General features: G+C 48.9%; 1 protein-coding gene across 5 annotated transcripts in view; it reads right to left on the reverse strand.

Moving 5' to 3' along the window:
• The window catches only part of LOC144151803 (cytochrome P450 4c3-like), a 61,317-nt gene that overhangs the window by 37,439 nt on the left and 2,165 nt on the right, over nt 1-21,713 (reverse strand). The window lies entirely within an intron of this gene.

The following is a 21,713-nucleotide window of genomic DNA, read 5'->3' on the forward strand; positions in this document are numbered from 1 at the left end:
CACTATTTGGCTGGAGAATCAAAATTTTAACTTAAATTGATTAATTCCTCAGTCAATAAAGCGTTTGCTGTCGGAAAAGGGCTGGGGGCGCTATAAAACACAAAATCTTTCGAATTAAACGAACTTGTATTTTGTCAGCATGGCACCTTTAAAGAACGGATCATTCCATGCATCGCGCGGGTGTGCTGTGCGGCTGGCCGCGTACGACCGGCAGGTACCTCCTTTCCTGCCCCAAGCTTAAGCGTATTTTACCAGAGCCGTTGCTGTATTGCGGCATCCCATGTGTTCGATGGAGTTCTGCAGTGCTCTATTGTCCTCTCGGAGTGATTGCACACGCGTGGCGAGTGAAGACCTTGCCTTACCTTTTGGCTCGCTCGAACCCGTGGTGGGCTTCTTTGCAGCCTGCGTTGTATCAGATAGGATAGTCCCACAGCTTTCTACTGAAATTTGTATCCCTGACAGTCACCACTTAACCAGCACCTTGGCCAGCACCATCCGAAGCTCGTTTCACTCGCCACCGCCAGGAGACCCATGTTCGCCCCCGTAGGTACCTCCACCTCACAGGACGGCTGGTATCGCACGTGTTAGCGTCGTGCCTCAAGATAAAATGGAAGATACTTGAAAATTTAAAAGGTTTACTTACTGGTAAACCTTTGATTACACTGGTCAAACAGTTTCAGGATTCGAGAAACAAGGTTCCGTCACGGTGCGGGGGCGTGGGGCGACGCGCCGGCCCTGGCACGAAGTTAACGCACAACGCCACTGCCGGAAATTTGAACCACATCGCTGGTACTACGTATAAACATCCGCGGGGCTGAAGGGCCTCTGAACGGCTCGGAACGCCTCGGAATGACAGCTGACGGTTATTTACGTGCACACAATCCTTTTATGCGCTTTCCGCGGAGTCATGCGCATCGAGCTCGTTTTATTGGCTGGCTGCGGATGTATACGTTTCGTTTTAGGTCCTCGGCGCGAATGTATTCTATGAAGACCGCGAGCTGGATGACACTCCGGCGTTGTTGTTTCCCTTTGCCGGCGCGCACTCCGGCGCTTTCGTTAAAAGTGGTATTAGCGTTGTTCTAGTGAGGCACTCTTTGAAATGAAACAAATATGCATTTTGTTTTCATGGCCTATTAAGAAGCAGCCCCACACTCGTCAACAACAAATGTTCTTTCGTGCAATGCAACGTACTATGCGCGGACCAACCTCGAAGCTATACCGGCTCGTGACCCAAAGCGAGCATTAATAAAAGTGGATGCGGATACGTCAAAACTTACCATCGAATTACCAACCCATACAGAACATGTTTTCAGACAGCAACAAACTCTCTTCCACGGCGTCTGGATAAGTTTAGGATTGTTCGCAGCGCTGACAACGATCAGTTTGTGCGGTAAGTGCGATGAAAACACGTTTTTCCTTATCTATTTTCCTCGTGAAGGACTTCGACAGCTTTTTTGAAAGCGAAGTCAATACGTGGAATGTTTTAGTAACGATTGTATTTATTCTTGGGAAACTATGAAGTTGGCCAGGGAGACCAATAAACAGCTATAGATGGAGTGACTCCACTCGGTTACTGAATTACGCGCCGAATGGGAAACAAGCAAATGGATGCACACTAAGTTTTCACGCATTCTTCGCCTACATTTCATAGATTCCTGCTGCACGTAGATGTGTAATCTTTTGCGCACACGTTCTTGGATATGCAATGTAAAGATAGCGCGGGTTTATTTCCAGTAATCAAGGAGGGCTGGAAGGTACGGTTAAAGTGGACAGAAAGTAGGCGTATAAACCTTACGCAAAAAAATGGTGCCCTGTTGTGGTGACCCCGCACGTTTCCGCCATGTTGGGGACTTCCCGAATCTTTGGAGAACGTTGTATACGCGATAGCTTGGGGTTAGCGACGCACACTCTGGCATTTATCGTTGTCTAAGATGGACACATACTGCTGTGTATGTTGCTGTGTGCAGAAAAAGATCCAAGGATACCCACGGGAACGAAATGGTGGTAGCTTTGCGAAATTTTTTTCATTTCTTAATGGGAGCTCGGTAAGAGGCCGGCGAGAAGCTGCTTGCGGGTGTGGAGTGCTTTTCGCGGTAATAATTAGACCGCAGTCGAAGTCGCCAAGCAAAAACTATATGCAAATCTACTAATGTCCCAAAGTGAGCTGTGTGCTTGTCCTAAAGGTATTTGCCGATCAGCACTCCTGCCTGGTAGCAGTTGCGACGCACTGCATCGGTCAGCTAGTACTTTGTCATGCGGGATTAGTTTTGAGTCTGCCGTGCGGCTTCACGCAACAGTTTTTTTTATTCTTTATGTTCGGTGGGCTTTTATGCAAGTCCTACGCATTCTTCGGCTTGTCAAGGGTCACAGGTGAAGGGATCCGCAGCGGGACAACCTTCACGCAGTGTCATTGTGAGTAGCACAAGTTAGGCTACGTTCAGACAACCGACGAAAAAGCCATATCCTGATCTATGGACGTAAAAAACGGCGTGTCACGCAGTTCGGTTGGCTGAGACGGAAATGACGTCGTTTTTAAAGTTATTACGATAGTTGCGGAAACAGTCTGCACCTGGCCTAACGCACGCAGTACGCAGCGTAAATCGGTGATTTACCGCTCGTCGTCGGCTATTCGATCTTCGCGTATCTTCCTACGATCAAATTTTCGGAATTTTCCAAGCGATGATGTGCACCCAAAATGCAGCATATTGTTGGACAGTCACTCGGCCGAACACTTGCTACCGTGCAGCACAGAAGCGCGAGCAGCAACAAAGGTGGTCAGGTCCATCATCACCGGGCTTTTCATGCTCTATGTAAATATAAGAGCAGCTTATGTCAGTCATCCTTAATGCTATGAAATGTGGCTCTGTCTTATAATTGCGATAATTAGCCAGTCTGTAGCGTGGTGTACGACGTTCTTCCACGATTGTGTTTTAAGCATGAGCTTTGAGTAGTTCGTAGCTAGAAAACCTGCTTCTTAGTTCTGAAGTAAACAGTGAAGTTCGGGTCTGCTGGATTGCACTGAGTCATATGCAAAAAAAAAAGCGTTTCCAGGTTTGCAATTTATTATATAAGGCATTTTGCTTCTGCAGGTGTCTTTACACTGCATCCCAGAGGATCCTAAGAGGCGTAAACTATGGCTAATCCTAATGAACAGAGACCCCCCATCCAGCCCGAATCTGCTCGAAGCATTCCATAGAAGAGGACTTACTGAGAAACACTGCTACTGGGCGCAGGATGCAAACAGACATGGATGTACTATGGCTGTACCTTCAGATTTCGCATTCTGGAAGTAAAAAAAAATGGCCGCGTATCTTTTTCTTTTTTTTTGCGACAGTATGCCCGTTGGCATAAATACTATGCTACAAGTATAGGTTAACTCCCGTTTCGCGAACAAACGCAAGGAGGGAGCGGTGGTGGGGTCCCCATGTCCCGCGCTACTTGCATCGGTATGGACTTCAGTTTCAGCCTCCTGGTCAAAATGGCCTAAGACGGGCGTCGTTTGCAGAGCGGATTTTAAGTCCTCGAATGCGCGATGTTGTTCTTCATTCCACTCGAACGGGACCCGTTCTTTTGTAAGGTAAGTCAGTGGGGCAGCTATCTGTGAGAAGTTCTTAATGAAGCGGCGATAGTAAGCGCACAGACCCAGGAACCTTCTCACTGCCGACTTGTCAGACGGTGTTGGGAAGGCGCGAACCGCGGCTGTTTTCGCTGGGTCAGCACTTACACCTGCACTACTAACAATGTGGCCTAGGAACTTCAGCTCATCGTACGCGAACCGGCATTTTTTTGGATTGAGCGTAAGGCCGGCAGTTTCTAGAGCCTTCAGTACCTCTCTTAAGTCGTCGTAAGTGTTCGTCGAACGTACTTGCAAAGATGACGACGTCATCGAGATAAACGAGGCACGTCTGCCATTTAAGGCCGGCGAGAACGGTGTCCATTACACGCTGGAAGGTCGCTGGTGCTGTACATAGACCAAAAGGCATCACTTTGAACTCATAGAGCCCATCTGGGGTAATAAAGGCCGTCTTTTCTCGGTCCCGCTCGTCAACCTCAATCTGCCAGTACCCACTCTTCAGGTCTATTGACGAGAAGAAGCGGGCATGGCGGAGCCGATCGAGAGTGTCATCGATGCGTGGAAGAGGGTACAGGTCCTTCTTTGTTATTTTGTTTAACCGCCGATAATCTACGCAAAACCGCAGTGTCCCATCCTTCTTCTTTACAAGCACCACTGGTGCAGCCCAGGGACTGTTAGACGGTTGGATGACATCGTCCTTCAGCATGTCTTTCACCTGGGTCTGTATTGCCTCTCGTTCTTTGGGCGAAACTCGATACGGCGGTTGGCGAGTTGGATGCGCGGCGTCATCAGTCAAAATCCGGTGCTTAGCAACGGTGGTTCGGCCAACTCCGGACGGCGTAGCAAAGCAGTGACGAAATTCGTCGAGCAGTGAAAGCAACTCACTCCTTTGTTGACCCGAAATTTTTGAATTCACGTCGAGTTCCAGACTTGCTGCCGTTTCCGGCAGAGACGATGTATCGGCGTCGGACACCACGTCAACAGCTGAGATTTCCGCGATGCCTTCCACGTGGGCTACGGCCATGCCCTTGGTCAGGTGCTGCGACTCGTTTCGAAAATTTGTCACCAGAACTTCTGCGCATCGATTTTGAAGCCGCAGTATGCCTCTGGCGACCCCGATTCCCTTCTCCAGAAGAAGCTGGACACTTCCTTCTAAGAGTGCTTCCCCGTCTGGGAACGTGTCAACTTGCACCAGCAAGAAAACACTGGCCAGAGGAGGCAGCTTCACGTGCTCCTATAACACCCTGGCCGAGGCGAAACTTGGCGAGGAGTGACTCCGCGGTGCATCCGGCATCCGCAGCGTGAGGCTGCTCGAGCCCAGGTCAATGACGGCACCATACTCGTAGAGGAAGTCCATACCTAGAATGATGTCTCGGGAGCATTTCTCCAGAACGACAAACTTCACAGGGCATGGCTCTCCGTGGATTTCGACGCGGGCAGTGCACAGTCCAACAGGCGTCACCAGGTGTCCTCCGGCGGTACGTATATCCGGGCCATCCCACACTGTCATCACTTTACGTAGGTGACGGGAAAGCCTACCGCTAAGAACGGAGTAATCAGCACCAGTGTCAATGAGCGCCGTCGCGTCGTAGCCGTCTATAGTGATCGACAGGTTGTTCGATGGCGCAGCAGTATGGATGAAAGGGTTGCGGGAGTCGGAGTGGGAGCTTCGCGGCGTTTGCGGAGGTTCTTGATGGCTTTCGTCGTCGGCAACACCACCTCCAGGCGTTGCCGTACTTAGTTTTCCCGGCGAGGCACGGGCGAAAGGCTTTCGCGGCGAGACGAGCGGAGAGGCGAAGGTGGGCGACGGGGCGACGGCGAACGGGGTCCACGAGGAACGGCTGATAACGGCGGCGTTGAGCGTCGAAGGTATTCTTCGATTTCGCGGGGTTTCTGACCGTAACGTGGGCACGGATCGCTTGGACGGAACCCTGGAAGTCCAAGCTCACGGTAGGGGCAGCGGCGAAAGGTGTGGTCTGGCTCCCCACAGTGGAAGCAGAGTGGTCGGTTGTCCCGTGTTCGCCAGACATCCGTTTTTCGCGGGCGAAGCTGCTGTGGTCCCGGCGGGGGAATATTCGACGACTCACCGGCCACCCGCTGTGGTACCAGGTTCGAGTAAGGAGCGGCGACTGACGAGGGCGGCTGGGAAGCCGGCGCGACGTACGTCACAGAGGGACGTTGGAGGACAACGTCGACCGGAAGTATGGGTGCAAAGGTCCGCCGCACTTCTTCTCTGACAGCCTCCGCAACCGATACTGAAGCACGCCGCTCGCGCGTTGGGAACAGCTTTTGTAGCTCCTCTTGGAGCACGCCGCGGATGATCTCGCGGAGACAACTATCATTATTGCTGTTCAGGTTGAGGCGAGAAGTAGTAGTGCAAGCAGCAATTGTGGGGGAAGCCACTAACCTGTGGTAATGGTTACTTCTCGCCGCTAGCACCTGTTCAATGTTGGTGGCTTCCGTCACAAACTCATCGACAGTCGTCGGTGGATGGCGAACGAGCCCTCCAAAAATGTCGCTCCTCACGCCTCTCATAAGTGCCCGCACCTTGGTTTCCTCAGTGGCCAGCGGATCCGCCCGTGTGCTCAATTGCAGAACGTCTTCCACGAAGCTCGTCACGCTTTCGGTAGGCCCTTGGGCCCGGGTTCTTAAACGTTCCTCGGCCATTTGACGTCGAAAGCGGTTAGGGAAGGCTCGCCGAAGGCCCTCCTTGAAGGACTCCCATGACTTCAGGCCCGCCTCGTGGTTATTGAACCAGATGCGAGCAGTTTTCTCCAAAGAAAAGTAGACGCTCTTGCGGCACTGGTCTTCCGTCCAACCATTGTGGCGAGCTACACGCTCGTACTGCTCAATCCAGTCTTCTACGTCCTCGAAGTCTTCGCCATAGAACGGGGCAGGATTACGGGGCGCGATTGGCCAGAACATAATCGAAGGCCCGAACACGTCAGTTTGCTGCGACTGCGACGTCATGCTAACTGCACGTGTCACCTGTGTCCTTTTGGGATTCGCCGTCAACTGCCCGTATTCCGGTGCTTGGCCTTGGAGACGTCGACTGGTGCGGACACCGGGCTCTTCGAGGAAGGCTCGCCGGCCCGGACTCAGTATCGGGCTTGGCTTACGGGGCCTTGAGGGGCTACTCAGCATGAAGGGGGTTTACCCCGGCTCCTCCACCACAAATGTCACGAATGACACTCTGTACTTCTAGCGATCAAGGCTATAAAGAAGATTTAATGTGTGTAAACTCAAAGCTGCAGCCCAGAGCCCGTGAGGACAAGCGCTTGCCCGAGCGTTCTCGTCTTCTTTTCTGCTTTGCTGATGGTGATAGTCGCGGCATTTCTTCCATGACTTGCTGTTGATGATAGTGGCGGCATTACTCCCCCCCTTCTGAGAGGGCATCGACTCGATGCTACGGAAAGCGAAATGACATTCTCCAACGCGGATCAACATCTGCAAGACGGAACACTTCCAGTTCTATACGTGGGTGCGTAGTCCGTGCCTCAACGTTCGTAGTAAGGCTTAAGCCGCACGACGTGTACCACTTCGGATCTTGGCCTTCGACAGGAGGCTGTGCGCGCTGTGTCAGGTTTCACTTCATAATTGAGGTCACCAATGCGGCGGAGTATTGTATAGGGGCCGAAGTACCGCTTCATAAGCTTCTCGCTCAGACCACGGCGCCGTACCGGTGTCCAAACCCAAACTCGATCACCAGGGGTGAAATGTATTTCTCGTCGACGGAGGTTGTAGCGGTTAGCGTCGACGGATTGTTGATTTTGAATTCTGATCCTTGCGAGTTGTCGTGCTTCCTCAGCGCGCTGTGAGAAAACTTCCGCATCTTCGTGGGCATGGTCGCTAGGCAAGTGGGGCAGCATTGCGTCGAGCATGGTGTTTACGTGCCGGCCGTGCGCCAAATAGAATGGAGAAAATCCCGTCGTTTCTTGGATCGCGGTGTTGTACGCAAAAGTCACGAATGGGAGCACTTCGTCCCACGTTCGGTGCTCGACGTCTGCGTACATAGCTATCATATCTGTCATTGTCTTATTGAGGCGCTCTGTAAGTCCATTTGTTTGGGGATGGTACGGCGTTGTTCGACGGTGGCTGGTGTTACTCAAGCGGAGTATGTCCTGCGTCAGTTTCGACGTGAACGCCGAGCCGCGGTCAGTTATTAACACTTTGGGAGCCCCATGCCGCAAAACAATTGACTCAATGAAAAATTTCGCTATTTTAGCGCTTGTTCCGGGTGGCAGCGCATTAGACTCTGCGAAGCGGGTTAAGTAATCCGTCGCTACCACAATCCACCGATTGCCTGAGTTGGACATGGGGAATGGGCCCAGAAGATCCATGCCAATTTGTTCGAAAGCTGTTAGTGGGGGCTGGATAGGATGTAGAAATCCGGCCGGCTTTGTTGGCGGCTTCTTCCGCCTCTGGCATTCTCGGCATGTTTGCGTGTAGTGACGGACTGATTTCGGAAGACGAGGCCAGTAGTACTTTTCTCGTATCCGGGCTAGTGTGCGGCTATATCCGAGATGTCCGGCGGTGGGGTGGTCATGAGAAGCTTCGATGATTTCGTCGCGAAGGCTGTCTGGCACAACGAGAAGCCACGACCTGCCGTTTGAGTCAAAGCTCTTTTTGTAGAGGACGCCCTGTCGAAGACTGAACGAGGACACGTTACGGGAGAAAACTTTGGGAAGGTCAACGTGTTGGCCTTGAAGGTATGCCGTAAGTGTTTGAAGCTCAGGGTCCTGTTGTTGCAGTGCGGCCATATCAGAGCCATGTAGTACTCCCAGGAAGGCGTCGTCATCATCGACTTCCGGCTGAGCGCTTTCCACGGGGGCCCGAGACAGGCAGTCCGCTAGTCTTCGTCTAGACGATAGTCTTCGTAGACGTTTGCCCAGGAAATGCCCCCCTTTGCTTTCCAGCTCACCTCTCATGCTGTTCCTGTACCGTCGCGCTCATCCCAAGGTAAACACATTAAAGGTTTGCGCAAGGCGATTTGAATTTACCGCGTTCCACTGCTACAGGTCGGGTTCCTCGATGCCAGCGCTGCAGTACGATGGAGACGCGCGTGAATGGAGGCGGCCGACTACAAGGTTTATAGAACCGCGTGGCCGTGCTACAAGTGCGTTCCAAGCAGAACGTGGAACCTAGCTAGTGGAACCTTTCGTTGCTGTTGCCGCGTGATTTTTCATATGCCGCTAGGAGGCGGCGGTTTTCTGCAGTAGATGTAGAATGTCATTTGTTATCGAAAAACCAAGCATCCATGAATTTAAAATAAATGAACACTGTAAATATCCCTTGTGTACTAATTTCCTGTCTTATATTTGCGTAATATCTTGTTCTTGTTCAACAAAGTTGACAAGTATGAACATATAAACCGGGCTTAGACGTTTACATTGGGCTGTGAGTATAGAAGACTATTGCGGAATATCAATTTTACTTTGGCCGGGTGGTTGAATCGAGTTACAGACAGACAGACGGACAGACAGACAGACAGACAGACAGACAGACAGACAGACAGACCAAAATTTCTGGGTTTAAAGAGCCCAAGAAAGACGATCGTCTTTAAAAGAATAAGCCTTTGAACGCTTCGATGCCGGTGCGTGTGTGACTGAATTTTCGACGCATAATACGTATCTGCGAAGTTCCTCGGAAATGCGGGGAACACAGAAAGGTTCCGAGATTGCTTTACGCTCATTATGTTTCTCTAAATCTTAAATACAAGGATTGTCGACCCGAGAGAGCCGCTCGCACCGTCCGCACCAGGCAATCCCGCGAGCGATGGCATCCCTTGCACGTTTCGGTTCTCTTCCGTATGATGGAATCCCTTTTGCATAAGGCGTATATCTAAAGATTACCGTGTCACAGTGACCTGAACACCAATGCATCTTACATTATTTTTTTTCAGAGCATTGCCATTCATTTAGTCTTCCAGAACCCTCCACTAGCTTCCCTTTTCGTTAAGGAGTGAAGCTCCGTCTGCCAACGTGCAAAATTTGACAGGAGGGGGATCGTTAATTTGTTTACAATAAGCTTAAACAGCGCGTTTTCGTGTGTGGCAGCGCCATTCTTTTTGCGAGAACATAGGATATTTGACACGGGAAGGAAACCGTATAGGCAGCAACTAACGACTACATCTGAATCACGAGGATGGCTTTGTCACAAACACGCTTGCGCCGCACTTCTAGTGGCTACTTCATTCTTTTCGCTTCCAACAGCCGAAAACATTCCTCAACTGACGAGGACTAAATAAAACCTAAAAAAAGCCGCGTTTTCTAATGTGTCCCATCCCCGGCACACCTGTTTTTAATACGTGCGCAGCGACCAAGTAACTACAACAAACAGCCACCGCGTCGCCTTGTCGGGAGGATGGGGGGTTTTCTCGAAGGCGGCATAATTTCGACAATATTAGAAACGAGGACTTAACTGTTAAAGTGGATGGGCAGGACGAGGACAAAGGACTGACTGCGGCGGACGCTTTGCTTTGTTGTGCTTGTCTGCGCTCGATGCGCAAGGCCAAAATGTATAAAAGAAGATTCCCTGCGTGATGTTGTGGTGGTCGTTTAGTTAAGCGACCGTGCGTTTTCATCAACGGTCCACGTCGAAGAAAATTTCAACGTCGGCTCCGAGGCCTCTCCGAAGCAAGGCACTGTCTTTGTCGTCAGAAAAGTGCTAGTGAGGAAGGAAGGAAGGATCCCTTCCAGAGATGCCACTCTACGCCCCGGGACAGCGATACATCAGCGGCTGGGTCGATGAATTTTTTGGGACTGCAGTTGTATTGCATATTCATCGAATTGTATCTCGTCTTGTTTATATTCCACTGTTCGTGTTTTGCTCCTAACCCTTCCCCTCACGCAAGTTTGTTGTTCTCTTTCGTTGCCCTTAGCACGTGTTTATGCATATGTACGTGTATGGTAGCTTGCCTCGTGCTGTACAATTATCATATTGTTTTCTTTTTGAATCCAAAGCTCCGATTCAATTTTTCTGCTGCTGCTGGCAAAAACCCACCATCAGACGACAACATTTCGTCAGTGGCGACGAGCACATTTAATGATTTATCTCTCAGCGGACACCCGGTACCGAGACGTAATCTCGTCACGGGTGACAGGCAACGTAAATGATTTATTTTCGCAACAGACACCCCGTCGCGGTGACATTAATCTCCCGCCCGCGAGCGAACATTTAATGCCAGAGTAGATAAAAAAAGAGCCAAAGCCCTGAGCCTTTTGACACAGATTATACCTGCGCATGCAACCCTGCAATACTTTCGATAATAGCTTTCACTCTTTCCTTCCCGTCTGGAACCACTGCGAAAGCTATTGGCCAGCAGATCGTCCTATATGTGGCGCTGCGTAAGTTAGGGGGCGCCACGGTCAAATTTCTATAGAGAAGAAACAAACGACAAAAATACATGGGTTTATATAGGGCACTCCACAGCCAAACAAGATTCCTTTAATGTACGGGGAAATTATGCGCAGTGGGGCAGTGGAAATCTTCGAAATACACATCACGCATTAGCCCGCATTACTTTCCGCAGCCGGAAACCCAACGCAAGCTCTGGATATCAAAGCTGGAATTTTGAAGGAACGTTGGACTCGGTCTGTAGTACACTTCAGCACAGTGTTTCAGGCACATCTCAGACGGAAATGATAATAACAGCGCAGAAATCGCCACAGACACGAAAAGATGACCCAAAAGGCTTTACAATCATTCGCGGCGGTGGAAGGACAGCGACTTTTTTACAAGAACTGCTGTTCCGTCGGACAATTTACCCGTCGTGAACACGACAAGCCGCCTAAAGTTGCAAGTTATTCGAGAATTTCCATTGAACGTTCCGCCTTACCGGGCACAAAAGAAGTTTGGCTCTAGGTCACTTTTGATGAACGCTGTGTGTACGTAGTAAGTTCCATACCTACTGAATGAGTCGCGAGTCAGTGCGGCAATTTATAAGGCCTCGCTTGCGAAAACGATTGATACCCCACAGTGCACGCTACGCCGAAATGAAACTTGAACATGCTAAAAGCTGCTCTGAAAATACTTCTTTGCTAGCAACCTTCACTTCAAAACAACACACGTGAAAGTGGTCTAAAACGCGTTTTATTTTATTAAAAACGCGTACAAGTAACATCAGCGCCGGTCACCTGCAACGCTCACGCCGCAGGCCACCGTTAAAACAAGCTGATGTTTCCAAGATGAAAGCGCCGATGAAGAAATGCCAGGATACGGCTCCGCGAACGAAAAAAAAAAAACGAGCATAGCACTATAACACAGAACGATTTCTTTTTAATTTTGCACCTGTTGCGCAACAGTCACGACCGCGGTATTTACAGGTAGCAACGCAAAACACGCTCCCAGCGCGGACGACCCGTAATCCGCACAAAATAGGCAGCGCTACACGTACCACACACTCTGTTGTGTGAATCGGTATCCAATGGTCATTAGACGTCGTCGCACGGAGAGCCGGCAGCGCATATAAGACGGGCGAGCTGACACGCAGACAGTGATGGACCAAGCACAGGTAATTCAAGGCAAACCGCGAGATGTACACACCATAGAGTTTCATAACTCTATGGGACACACTGTACACCGACACAGACGAGCTATCTCAACGAGCGATAAGCGCACATTTCCCGCGCAGCCTTAGCACGTCGAGAAAACCAGTACGTTTCAAACAGAAGCTGTCGCCGCGACAACAACACTCACTGGTCTAAACAATCCCGCGACCCGTGGCTCCGTGGCTGTCTGCAAATAAATACCTACAAAGAAAGACAAGTTGACGTTGAGGCAGGGAGCGATACGGAGCTGCACAGCCGGGCTGCATGGAGCGGCGGCGTGCGCGCGCCGCCGCTCTAGCCCGGCCTTGGGAGGGGGAAGCTGGCCGCCGCTTCCATCCCCCCCTCTTTCTTGTCTTTACCCAGCACTCTGCGCTGATTGGATGGTCGGAATCAATACAAACACAGAAAAATGCGGGAGCTCACTGCTCTTTTTGTTCCCCTCTCCTGAACGATAGCACGCGAAGAAAGCGCGGGCAGCCGTTAGGGCAGTTCGGTGGCTCTTAAAGGGACACTGAAGTGAATTTGTCAAGCTCCCGGTTTTGCTTGCACTGCGTAGACTAGCTCAAATTAACACACTTTCATCGTTTATCCGGTTGATAAGTCGGTAATTATTTTATAAAGCAGGAAAGAAGAAAAACTACCATGCGCGGTCTGTGGCGGCCGCACCAACTAAAGGCTGTGACGACAGGAGGAGATACACCTTGATTGGACGATGTCCAAGGTTAGCATTCAAACAAGTTTCGGTTTCGGTTCTGTAAAACAACATGCTTGACATCCGATGGCATCGTGGGCATTCTAGATATCTCAGTAATCATCGTACCACGCCTCTGCCATGTTGTCGACTCTAAAATGCCTAAGATAAGCCTCCCAGGACGGCTTGGAATCGTAGCAATCACTAGCCGAGGCCTACGCAGTGGATGAACGCCCTCCGCGTCACCGTAGACGCTCAAATGCCATGCGCTTTTCCCGAATATTCGGAGCTTCCCTCACTCATGCCTGTATCGTAACAACCGTATTCGCACCAGGCCAAGGGTCTCCTGATTCTGGCCTGTGCCCACTGCCTGCCAGTAGCCGGTGCTTGTGGCAACAGCACGCCAACGAAAACTCGCTAGCGCGTCAGTGTCAGTCTGCGCGCGTTCTGCGAACTCACTCGTGCAGCAGTGAACGTTACGGCTCACAAATGGTGAACTCAGTTTAGAAAACATGGGCCGAAAACAAAAAAATAACTTACAAAAAAAAAGCATGTACCATCGGGGATTCGAACTTGCGACTTGCAAAACAAAAATCCTTGAGTGACCACTCGGCCACGAGCCAGCCCTGCCGAGGCTGGATATATAAGGTATATAATGTATAACCAGTTTTTAATTTTATTTAGTTTTAGCATTTCAAGTACCTTAGGCGACTATTTGTTGCATAGCGCTCGTGCAGTAAGCGTCCCCCAAACATCCACAATATCTCACGTCTAGCAATTGCATTTCTTAGACGGCAAAGCATTCGCAGATGTGTGGTCGTGCTGCTGACCGCTGTGCTTGTTCATCCAGGGCAAAAAAGTGCTTCATGCTCCCTAGTTTTGCGCTGTATGGTAAAAGTTTAAGTTGATTTTATTTTCTTAGTACCTATATTGACTTCGCTGACTCTTCTCCCGCCTTCAAGTGGCCTTAGATTTTCCTACTAGCGTACCAGTCAGCGAAGCGTCGCATGTGCACTTGTGCAGCGCTTGTGTAGGGCGACCCGACTCGGAGCTTGATACATTGTACGAACTAACAAAGTAAAGAAAGGCACATTATTCCATTCACAAACGTGTTGTTACTTAGTTTAAACTGAGCGAGCGAATTGCGACGACCCGTCGGCGGCCGGCGGACTAAACACTGGGTCGACTGACTCTGTCGGAAGGTCGGCGATCCATGCAGTAGCGCAGCCAATCGCCAGCTCATCTCCTCCTGACGTAAAACGAAAATGCCACAGAAAATGGGCGAGGGTGCAGAGAGGAGGACGGCATTTTCGAATTGATTTTTCTACTAAATAAATTCGCGTAAAAGCGCTCAGAGTGGTCAAAACATGGCCTATGGACTCCGGACTACAATCTGCGCTAGTAATCCCGCAATGTTTACAAATCCCTTCAGTGTCCCTTTAAAGCCGCGCGCGATTAGCGAACTTAGCGGAGCTTTTCATGCGTATATAACCAGGTCAGTGTGGTGCGTATTTGCACGTGTATAGTTTGCGAAAGCCTGTGAAGGTTCTGCCGCCTTCAACGTCTACTGGGCGGGACTATGTTCAGTGTGGGAGACAAAATTTTGCATCTGTCGGGGGACCAGTACACCGACGCGAATGCAGTTTCTTACTACACTGGAATTTCATTCGAATGCCGAGAACTAAACAACGTTGGAGACTTCGCTCCTCGGTTTCTCCTTTTAGTAACTTTTCTCGTGGAGCAGTTGAACGGATTCTCATAGCCATAGTAAGAATGACTGAGTGCGGCAGCTCTCGTAGATGGACGGCTGAATGTTAGGTAAGTGGGTTTTAGTTCGGACAAAACGCTGTAAAACAGCTAGCAAAATCTTCTCGGGAAACGTGTACAGTTGGAATAATTCTTTCAGATCAACATATACTCAAAAGTGCAACCTAGAATTCGATAAATGGCTACATATAAGGTACGTCTACGGCCATGTGAAAAAGTCTGTGTTGTCTGCTTTGTTACCCCTTTATTCAGTTTCTGGTTGGCGCCGCTAGGGGCGCCTCTGTAAAATCTCCTCCCCAATAGTTATCGCCAGCATGGAGAGGCACTGCATGATTTGCTCGTCGCACCAGATACGCCTTCCCCTTCCATTTCTGCTTTGTCTTGTGGCTTTATTTCTAAAGTTGATATCGAAAAGCGTTCATTGCTGCCACTGAAGGAAAACCGACCAAAAGCCGCTACATGGCCATAATGACATAATTCGAGCGGTCGAAGAACGTCAAGACAGGGAAAGAGAGAAAAATCTTCTGAGCGAGTTTCCAAGCTATCTGATGGGAATAGAGCTGTAATTTTTTGCCTGAGGTACTTTGCAACCCCCTAATCTAAATACGGGTGTATTGGATGGCTACGTTCTGCAAGCATTTAAGATTTCAAAAAAAGTTTAAAATGTGTTCCAGGGTGCCTTTAATGTTGTCTTTGTTAACTTTGTCCGCAAAACAGGTACTTACCACTCCTAGGCCAGAAAAGGAAACCCGCAAAAACACGTGGCGCGCTGGTAGAAAAAGAGTGGACGCTCGCGAGGAGGCTGACGGGGCACTCGAGGGGGCTGAGCGGGACAGCGAGAGTGCAGGCGAGGAGGCTGATATACATCGTCAAAGGGAACGAAAGAAAGGGGAGTGCAATGAGAAAGCATGCAAAGATGAACTCGCGAGCACAAGAGAAACTCGAATTACAACGCTTGGGGTCTCACTCGATATCGGCGGATTGCAGCATGAGACAAGACAATACTGGTATGCGCCTAAACACCGATAAGCTGTTCGTGCTGTTCATTGGGAAGAAATGCGTTTTTAACGCATGCAATCAACGCCTGGAGGGAGCGTCGAGAGACTCGCGGGTAGCCCATATTTATCAGCAGACTACCACTCGAAGGACCTGTTTGAGCCAGTGTTTCCGGAAGATTGACTCCAAAAAATACTGGCAGCTACGGCAAGGTGAAGGCCGCGCTCCTAAAAAGGTTTCGTTTCACAGTCGGTGGCTCCTGAGCGAAGACCGGAAGTTTGAGCCAGCAGATGAAAAAACAGCTCTAGAATTTAGGGCTCGTATGAGCCACCATAATGCCTCCGCGGAAAAGCTTTCAGAAATAAAAAAGAACACAAAACATTTCGTCAATCGGCAATCAAGCAGCAATTAGCAGTTGTAGTTGTCATTGAAGCCTGTTCCTGCACCTGAATGAAAGAAAGGCGTAGTCTCTGGACGGTACAACGGAACTGCCGATCAGCACCAGCATAGCAAAGCTAAATAAGGAAAGCCGACAAGGATCCGCAACCGCCAAGCCAAGTAGGCAAGGAATCCGCGAGAAGTCCACGCTGAAGTGTTCTTTGCGAAACAGGTTTGTGCATCATACCAACAGCTGCAGGAGCAAATTCATGGGAAATAGCGTTCAAAAGGGCATCAAGTGCGACCGAAATGCCAAAATGGATATGCAAATATACACCGCGGCAAGAAAGAGACGCCCCAGCTTTGTTGCGTATAGGTTGTGTTCACTGCTGTGATGCGCATGCCGGCAACCATGCGGGTGCGCCGCCATGCCTGAGCCTGTGCGTCCCCATTGCTAAGGCGACGCCGTATGCACTGGCCGTGCGCAACGCTTGTGCGGGCAGCAGCCTCTGTGCCACACCGAGCTTAAAATTCAGCTACTTGTCAACTGCTGTTTCGCGCAGCTTCCTACAGCCTACCCGCCACAAGACACGACGGAAGTCGGCACAGATCAACTTATTGCCAGGTGCCGTGTTTTGGTACCGGCCACAGAGTGCTCAGCTCTCATAGCGCCTTGCCCTTCGGCCGCTCGGCCATCTCGGACATCTATCGGCATGTGCACATGCCGATAGATGTCGCTAGTCTCCCAGCACTACCGTTTTATCTCAATCAGCGCGCGCGTGAACGCGCACAAGTTCTTCGGAAGGATTACAGTTTTAGCATAGCGGGTAGCGTCCGCTAACGCTACGGCGGCGGGTACCGGGTCTCGACTGGGCACTTGCGGATTCGTTCTGGCAGAGTGGATAAGTTCGCGGGCCGCCTCTCGCCATGCCCGCGCAGTACTGCTGAGGGACGACCTCCGCGCCCTCCACGCGCGCGCATGTGCAGCCCGGTCCCGGTAACCCGCCGCCGTAGCGTCAGCCGCCGCTAGCCGCTGTGATAAAACTCTCTATTATTTTTTTCTAATGCTTTATCATTTCCAACGGTGTTAAAATACTTTCAACTTAGTATACAGACAAGTATACAGGCTGAAATGGGACAGGTTGAAACGGGAAGTATAGTATACACGCTGAAACGGGACCCTCGATTAATTATTACAAAATAAAAAATACACGGGAAGCAGCAAAACCAAACAAACAGTAACTAAAAGCAAGTAACTAAAAGGAATGAACACAGCTTAGGGAGCGCTAAAGTACAATAAGAAAAAGCAAACAGACTCGGTTTAACAAAATGTAGAACAAAAATAACTGTTGAAGATTATTAGCCCAATACTAATTCAAACAAGGTAAAAAAGGTTGGTACCAAAAACAATACATAAACTAGACACTTGCACTATACATACACTCTAGCTCTACTAAGGAAACTTAGGCAATGAAATAAACAGTAACATAGCAATACAGATTATAAAAACAATACATTCATCGATTCAACAAAAAATTCTTAAGCATGTTTAAAGGAAAAGAATGATGATGAAGATTTTCAGTTCTGCCGAAAGACTATTCCAGAATGAGATAGCTGAAAAAGCGGATGTCATTTGACCATAGTACGGTCTATGGGTAATCAGTAATTTTCGTTGGCTGCGAATGTGTTGGAGCTGCTATTTTGTAATAGTTGTCTGTCAATAAATTGGTTGGATAAATTATTACCACGCAGTTGAAACAAAAACGTGGCTATGTTATAATAGAATACATTTTTAACTGATAAGACATTATTGTGTTGACGCAAAACACAAGCGTTAGCACGGAATGAGCTGTTAGTAATGATACGAATAGCCAAATTTTGAATATATTGTAACGGTGCGAGATGGCATTCATAAGTGTTATTCCATGCAACAATACCATATGTGATATGACTATGAATGAAAGCAAAATAAAGAGACAGGAGGGCTTGGCGTGAAAAAAATGGGCGGTAATATTGCTTCCGTACTGAACGAGTGTGCCGTGGGCAAGGTGCGGGCGCACCTGTGTCGATATCCATGTTCGCAGGCAACTGCACTGCAGCGTAGGCATTTCGTGCGTCGTGCCTCTTTCTTTCGCAAACGCGGCTCCATTCTCCGGGGGTGATGCGGAGTTCCCAAGGGAAAGTGAAGCATCACCACACAATTTCACTGCGATTACTCACATCTGTTGACGACAAGGCCAAGAACCTGGTGGCAAGGGCACAGACTGTCATGGCTGTTTTCACTGTTGCCAAGATAAGAAATCGCCCGCTAAACTTTTATGTGAATACCATTTATACGGACGACCTAAGGCGGCAAAGCAAGAGGACATTAGTGACGGCTTTTTGAACCTTAAAAATTGCAATAAGATCCAGGTTGCAAATGCCATCATTTGCAACCTGGATCTTACGTCAAATGTCAAGACCGCAAAACTTAGAGGAAAAGGTGCGGGTGGTTGCTGGAGAATTGTCAGGCAAACATGTTACCGTTTCGTGTGATACCGGTATACCGTCCAGTTATTGCACGGAAATATCTGGCCCGAGAGGACTAACTCCCTCCGGAGACAAAGCCAAGTGTATACGGCTCGCTGTCGCTTAGGAAATTGCCGGCGCCTCAAATCAGACCCCTGCAACACCGAAAACGTAATTGCCCTTTGCCTGGAGATCCACCTGTACGACCACACCATCGGCAACCGAGACGGAGTTGATGATCATGGTTGGATGTTAATGGCGCAAGGCCAACTTGGGCAAAGAGCGCCAAAACAATGGTTGTATATATGAGAGGGGAAACCGTAAACACTCAGATAAGACAGCAGAAACACAAGTAAAATCAGAAAACGACAATGAGCATGGCTGGTGTATAGGGCCAGGGAGTGATCATGCGTGGTATGAAATGAGGTCTAAAAATTTAACTACTTCTAAATATTTAAAAACACACTTGATCGAAAACATGGGATCGTCAGACAAGAAAAACGCTGGGTGTAGTGGGACGTGTAGTCTGTATAGTTGTGGGAAGTGTTTGCGTCGCGTTGTGTGAAGTGCTGTGCATTCAATGAGTATGTGAACTACCGACAGGGCCTCTCCGCACCTGCTGCACTGGGGTCTTGAAGATCCCGTCAGCAGATACGTCTGCCCAGCCGGCAAGTTTCTTGACACCAAGCTGGACTTGACGTTCGCAGATTGACATATTGCATGATTTATAGGATATCTGGGCGTCATCTACATACATAGAGTAAGAAATTGTAGGTGGCAACGCCTTTCCAAGAGAGTTCATCTTAATTATGAAGAGAGTGCAGCTCAGCACTCCACCTTGCGGCACGCCATTTTCTTGTACGTGAACCTTGGAGAGTGCACAACCAACTCTCACTCGAAATGTTCTGTCTGACAAGTAACTAACAAGAGTGCTTACATGTTACCCCAAAACACCGAATGACTTGAGGTCACTAAGGATCCCATTACGCCAAGCGGTGTCGTAGGCCTTCTCGAGGTCGAAAAATACAGTTAAACAATACTGCTTATGCACGAAGGCATCCTTGGTGTACGAGTCAAGTGCTAACAGTTGATCGTTCGTCGATCGCCCTACCCTGAAGCCTGCCTGGCAGCTCTCGAGAAGGCTGTTGTACTCAAGGAAGTACACGAGCCTGAGATTGATCATCTTCTCGAAGAGCTTGCACAGGCAGCTCGTCAGGGCTATAGGACGGTAACTTGAGGGGGACGACGGGTCATTTCCCTCCTAACCGAGACGGAGTTACGGCCCCGGGCGATAAGATAACATCAACGGTAAAATAGGAATTTTTCTGGCCTGGTATCACTGCCGATGTAAAAAGGTCCGTGGAATCGTGGGACATTCGCCACCGGACGACCGTTCGAATTTGCTGATGGATTGCAAGAGAACCAAAATATAGGAGCTGATTTTGTACATAGAAACACAGAAGGAAAATTACTAGCAACGAAGCAGTATAAACTACCCGGACATAGTAAATATTTTGAAGTGGAAGCAGTGGTCATACTAAAAGTAGTTGAATACTTTCGTACCTGCTACCCGAATCAAAGGACACAGATATACGCAGATAGTTCGTCAGGATTGGAAGCGATTGAAAATGTTAATAACATAAACCCAACCGCCTTTCAAATAAAAAAAAAACTACACGAAATACGAAGTGAATCTTCTATAATTATACATTATGCAAAGGGGCACAACGGAAAGATTTTAAATGAAATTGGAGATGATGATGCTGAAAAAGGCCGCAAATTACGGCGTAGAGGTACACTGCTCACTAACCAAAGAAATTATTATGAACTGAATGCTGTTAAGGGGTGCTCACCTTATTACATTCCTATGGGACTAGTAAGTGCCATTAAGTCACATAGGAATGTAATTATAATGTAAAAGCATCGTGGCCGATATGGAAATCTTTAGAAATAAATAAAAGGGTTCCTAACGGCCTTGCTTGCTTCTCTTAGAATTATATCACAACTTAACTAAGATAAAAAAAAAACAAGAAATGCAATTTGGTTTATCCAATTTTCACTACATAGAGCTAGCCGCCTAGCAAGGAAGAGTTTTAAATTTTTTGTTACATACAGAAGAGACATATCTTTAAAATAAGCAAACTAGGCCGTTGTGAACATTTATTTGTATTTGTAAAGCTCTTCGTATTGGCGCACGATGATTTTTAAGTCCACGGGCTATGAAGTAGTACGTCCCATAAGAATGTTAAGAGGTGAGTCCTTCTTAATAAGAAGAATTTGAACAAAGAATCGGAAAGAAGGGAAAAAAATAATGCAACCCTCCGTCTAACGACGAGGACGGTTGAACGTGATGCTTTCCCGGGAGGGATTCCTTAGTTGTCGTCCGAGTTTGGACGTTGACTCCCAGACGGTCTGCGCTTTGACCCGTGGAGTTTTGATTTTGACTCGTACGCAGCTCGGTCTTTTGATTGCAGCGGCTTGACTTTGACCCTTCGCCGTTTGGTTTCACACGAAGAAAGCTTCGCGTTCAACCATCGTCGTCGTTGATTGATTGATTGTGGGGTTTAACGCGCCGACGCAACGCAGGCGATGAGGCGCGCCGTAGTGGAGGGCTCCGGATTAATTTTGACCACCTGGGGATCTCTATCGTGCGCCGAAATCTCGTACACACGGGCGTTTTTGCTTTTCGCCTCCATCAGAAAAGTGGCCGCCGCGGCCGGGAATCGAACCCGCGACCTCGTGCTCAGCAGCGCAACGCCTTAGCCACTGAGCCACCGCGGCGGGTATCGTCGTCGTTAGACGGAAGAGTACGTGGTTTTTCTGTCTAATTTTGCGCGTCTGTGCACTCCTGTCTAAATCCAAACTGCTTCGACCGTGCCAGAATGGTGCAGTCGGATAGGCGTCGGCTTCATAACGCGAGACACCCAGGTTCGATTCCGTCTACAGGAAGCGTTTTTTGCCCTACACCAATTATCATCATCATCATCATCAGAGAAAGTTGGATTTTCTGCAGTGCGTTTTCGACGCGGCATACGCTATCACGGAGACATAAAAAGCTGCACATTGATAGTTACGCATGTACTTGGATAAAACATAAGATTTAGAAATTAGTTCCAACAAATTATTCCACCTACCAAGTCGTCTCAGAACACGCCTGTTTTATGTTCTGTTTACAATGTTCCGGAAAAATTGAAAGCGATAGCTGCAGATGTCAAGCTGAAGTAAATAACTTTGATCACTACTTTCGAGA

This window comes from Haemaphysalis longicornis, unplaced genomic scaffold (assembly GCF_048455015.1).
Source record: "Haemaphysalis longicornis isolate Haplotype H1 unplaced genomic scaffold, Haemaphysalis longicornis Haplotype H1 scaffold_1, whole genome shotgun sequence".
Classification (NCBI taxonomy): domain Eukaryota; kingdom Metazoa; phylum Arthropoda; class Arachnida; order Ixodida; family Ixodidae; genus Haemaphysalis; species Haemaphysalis longicornis.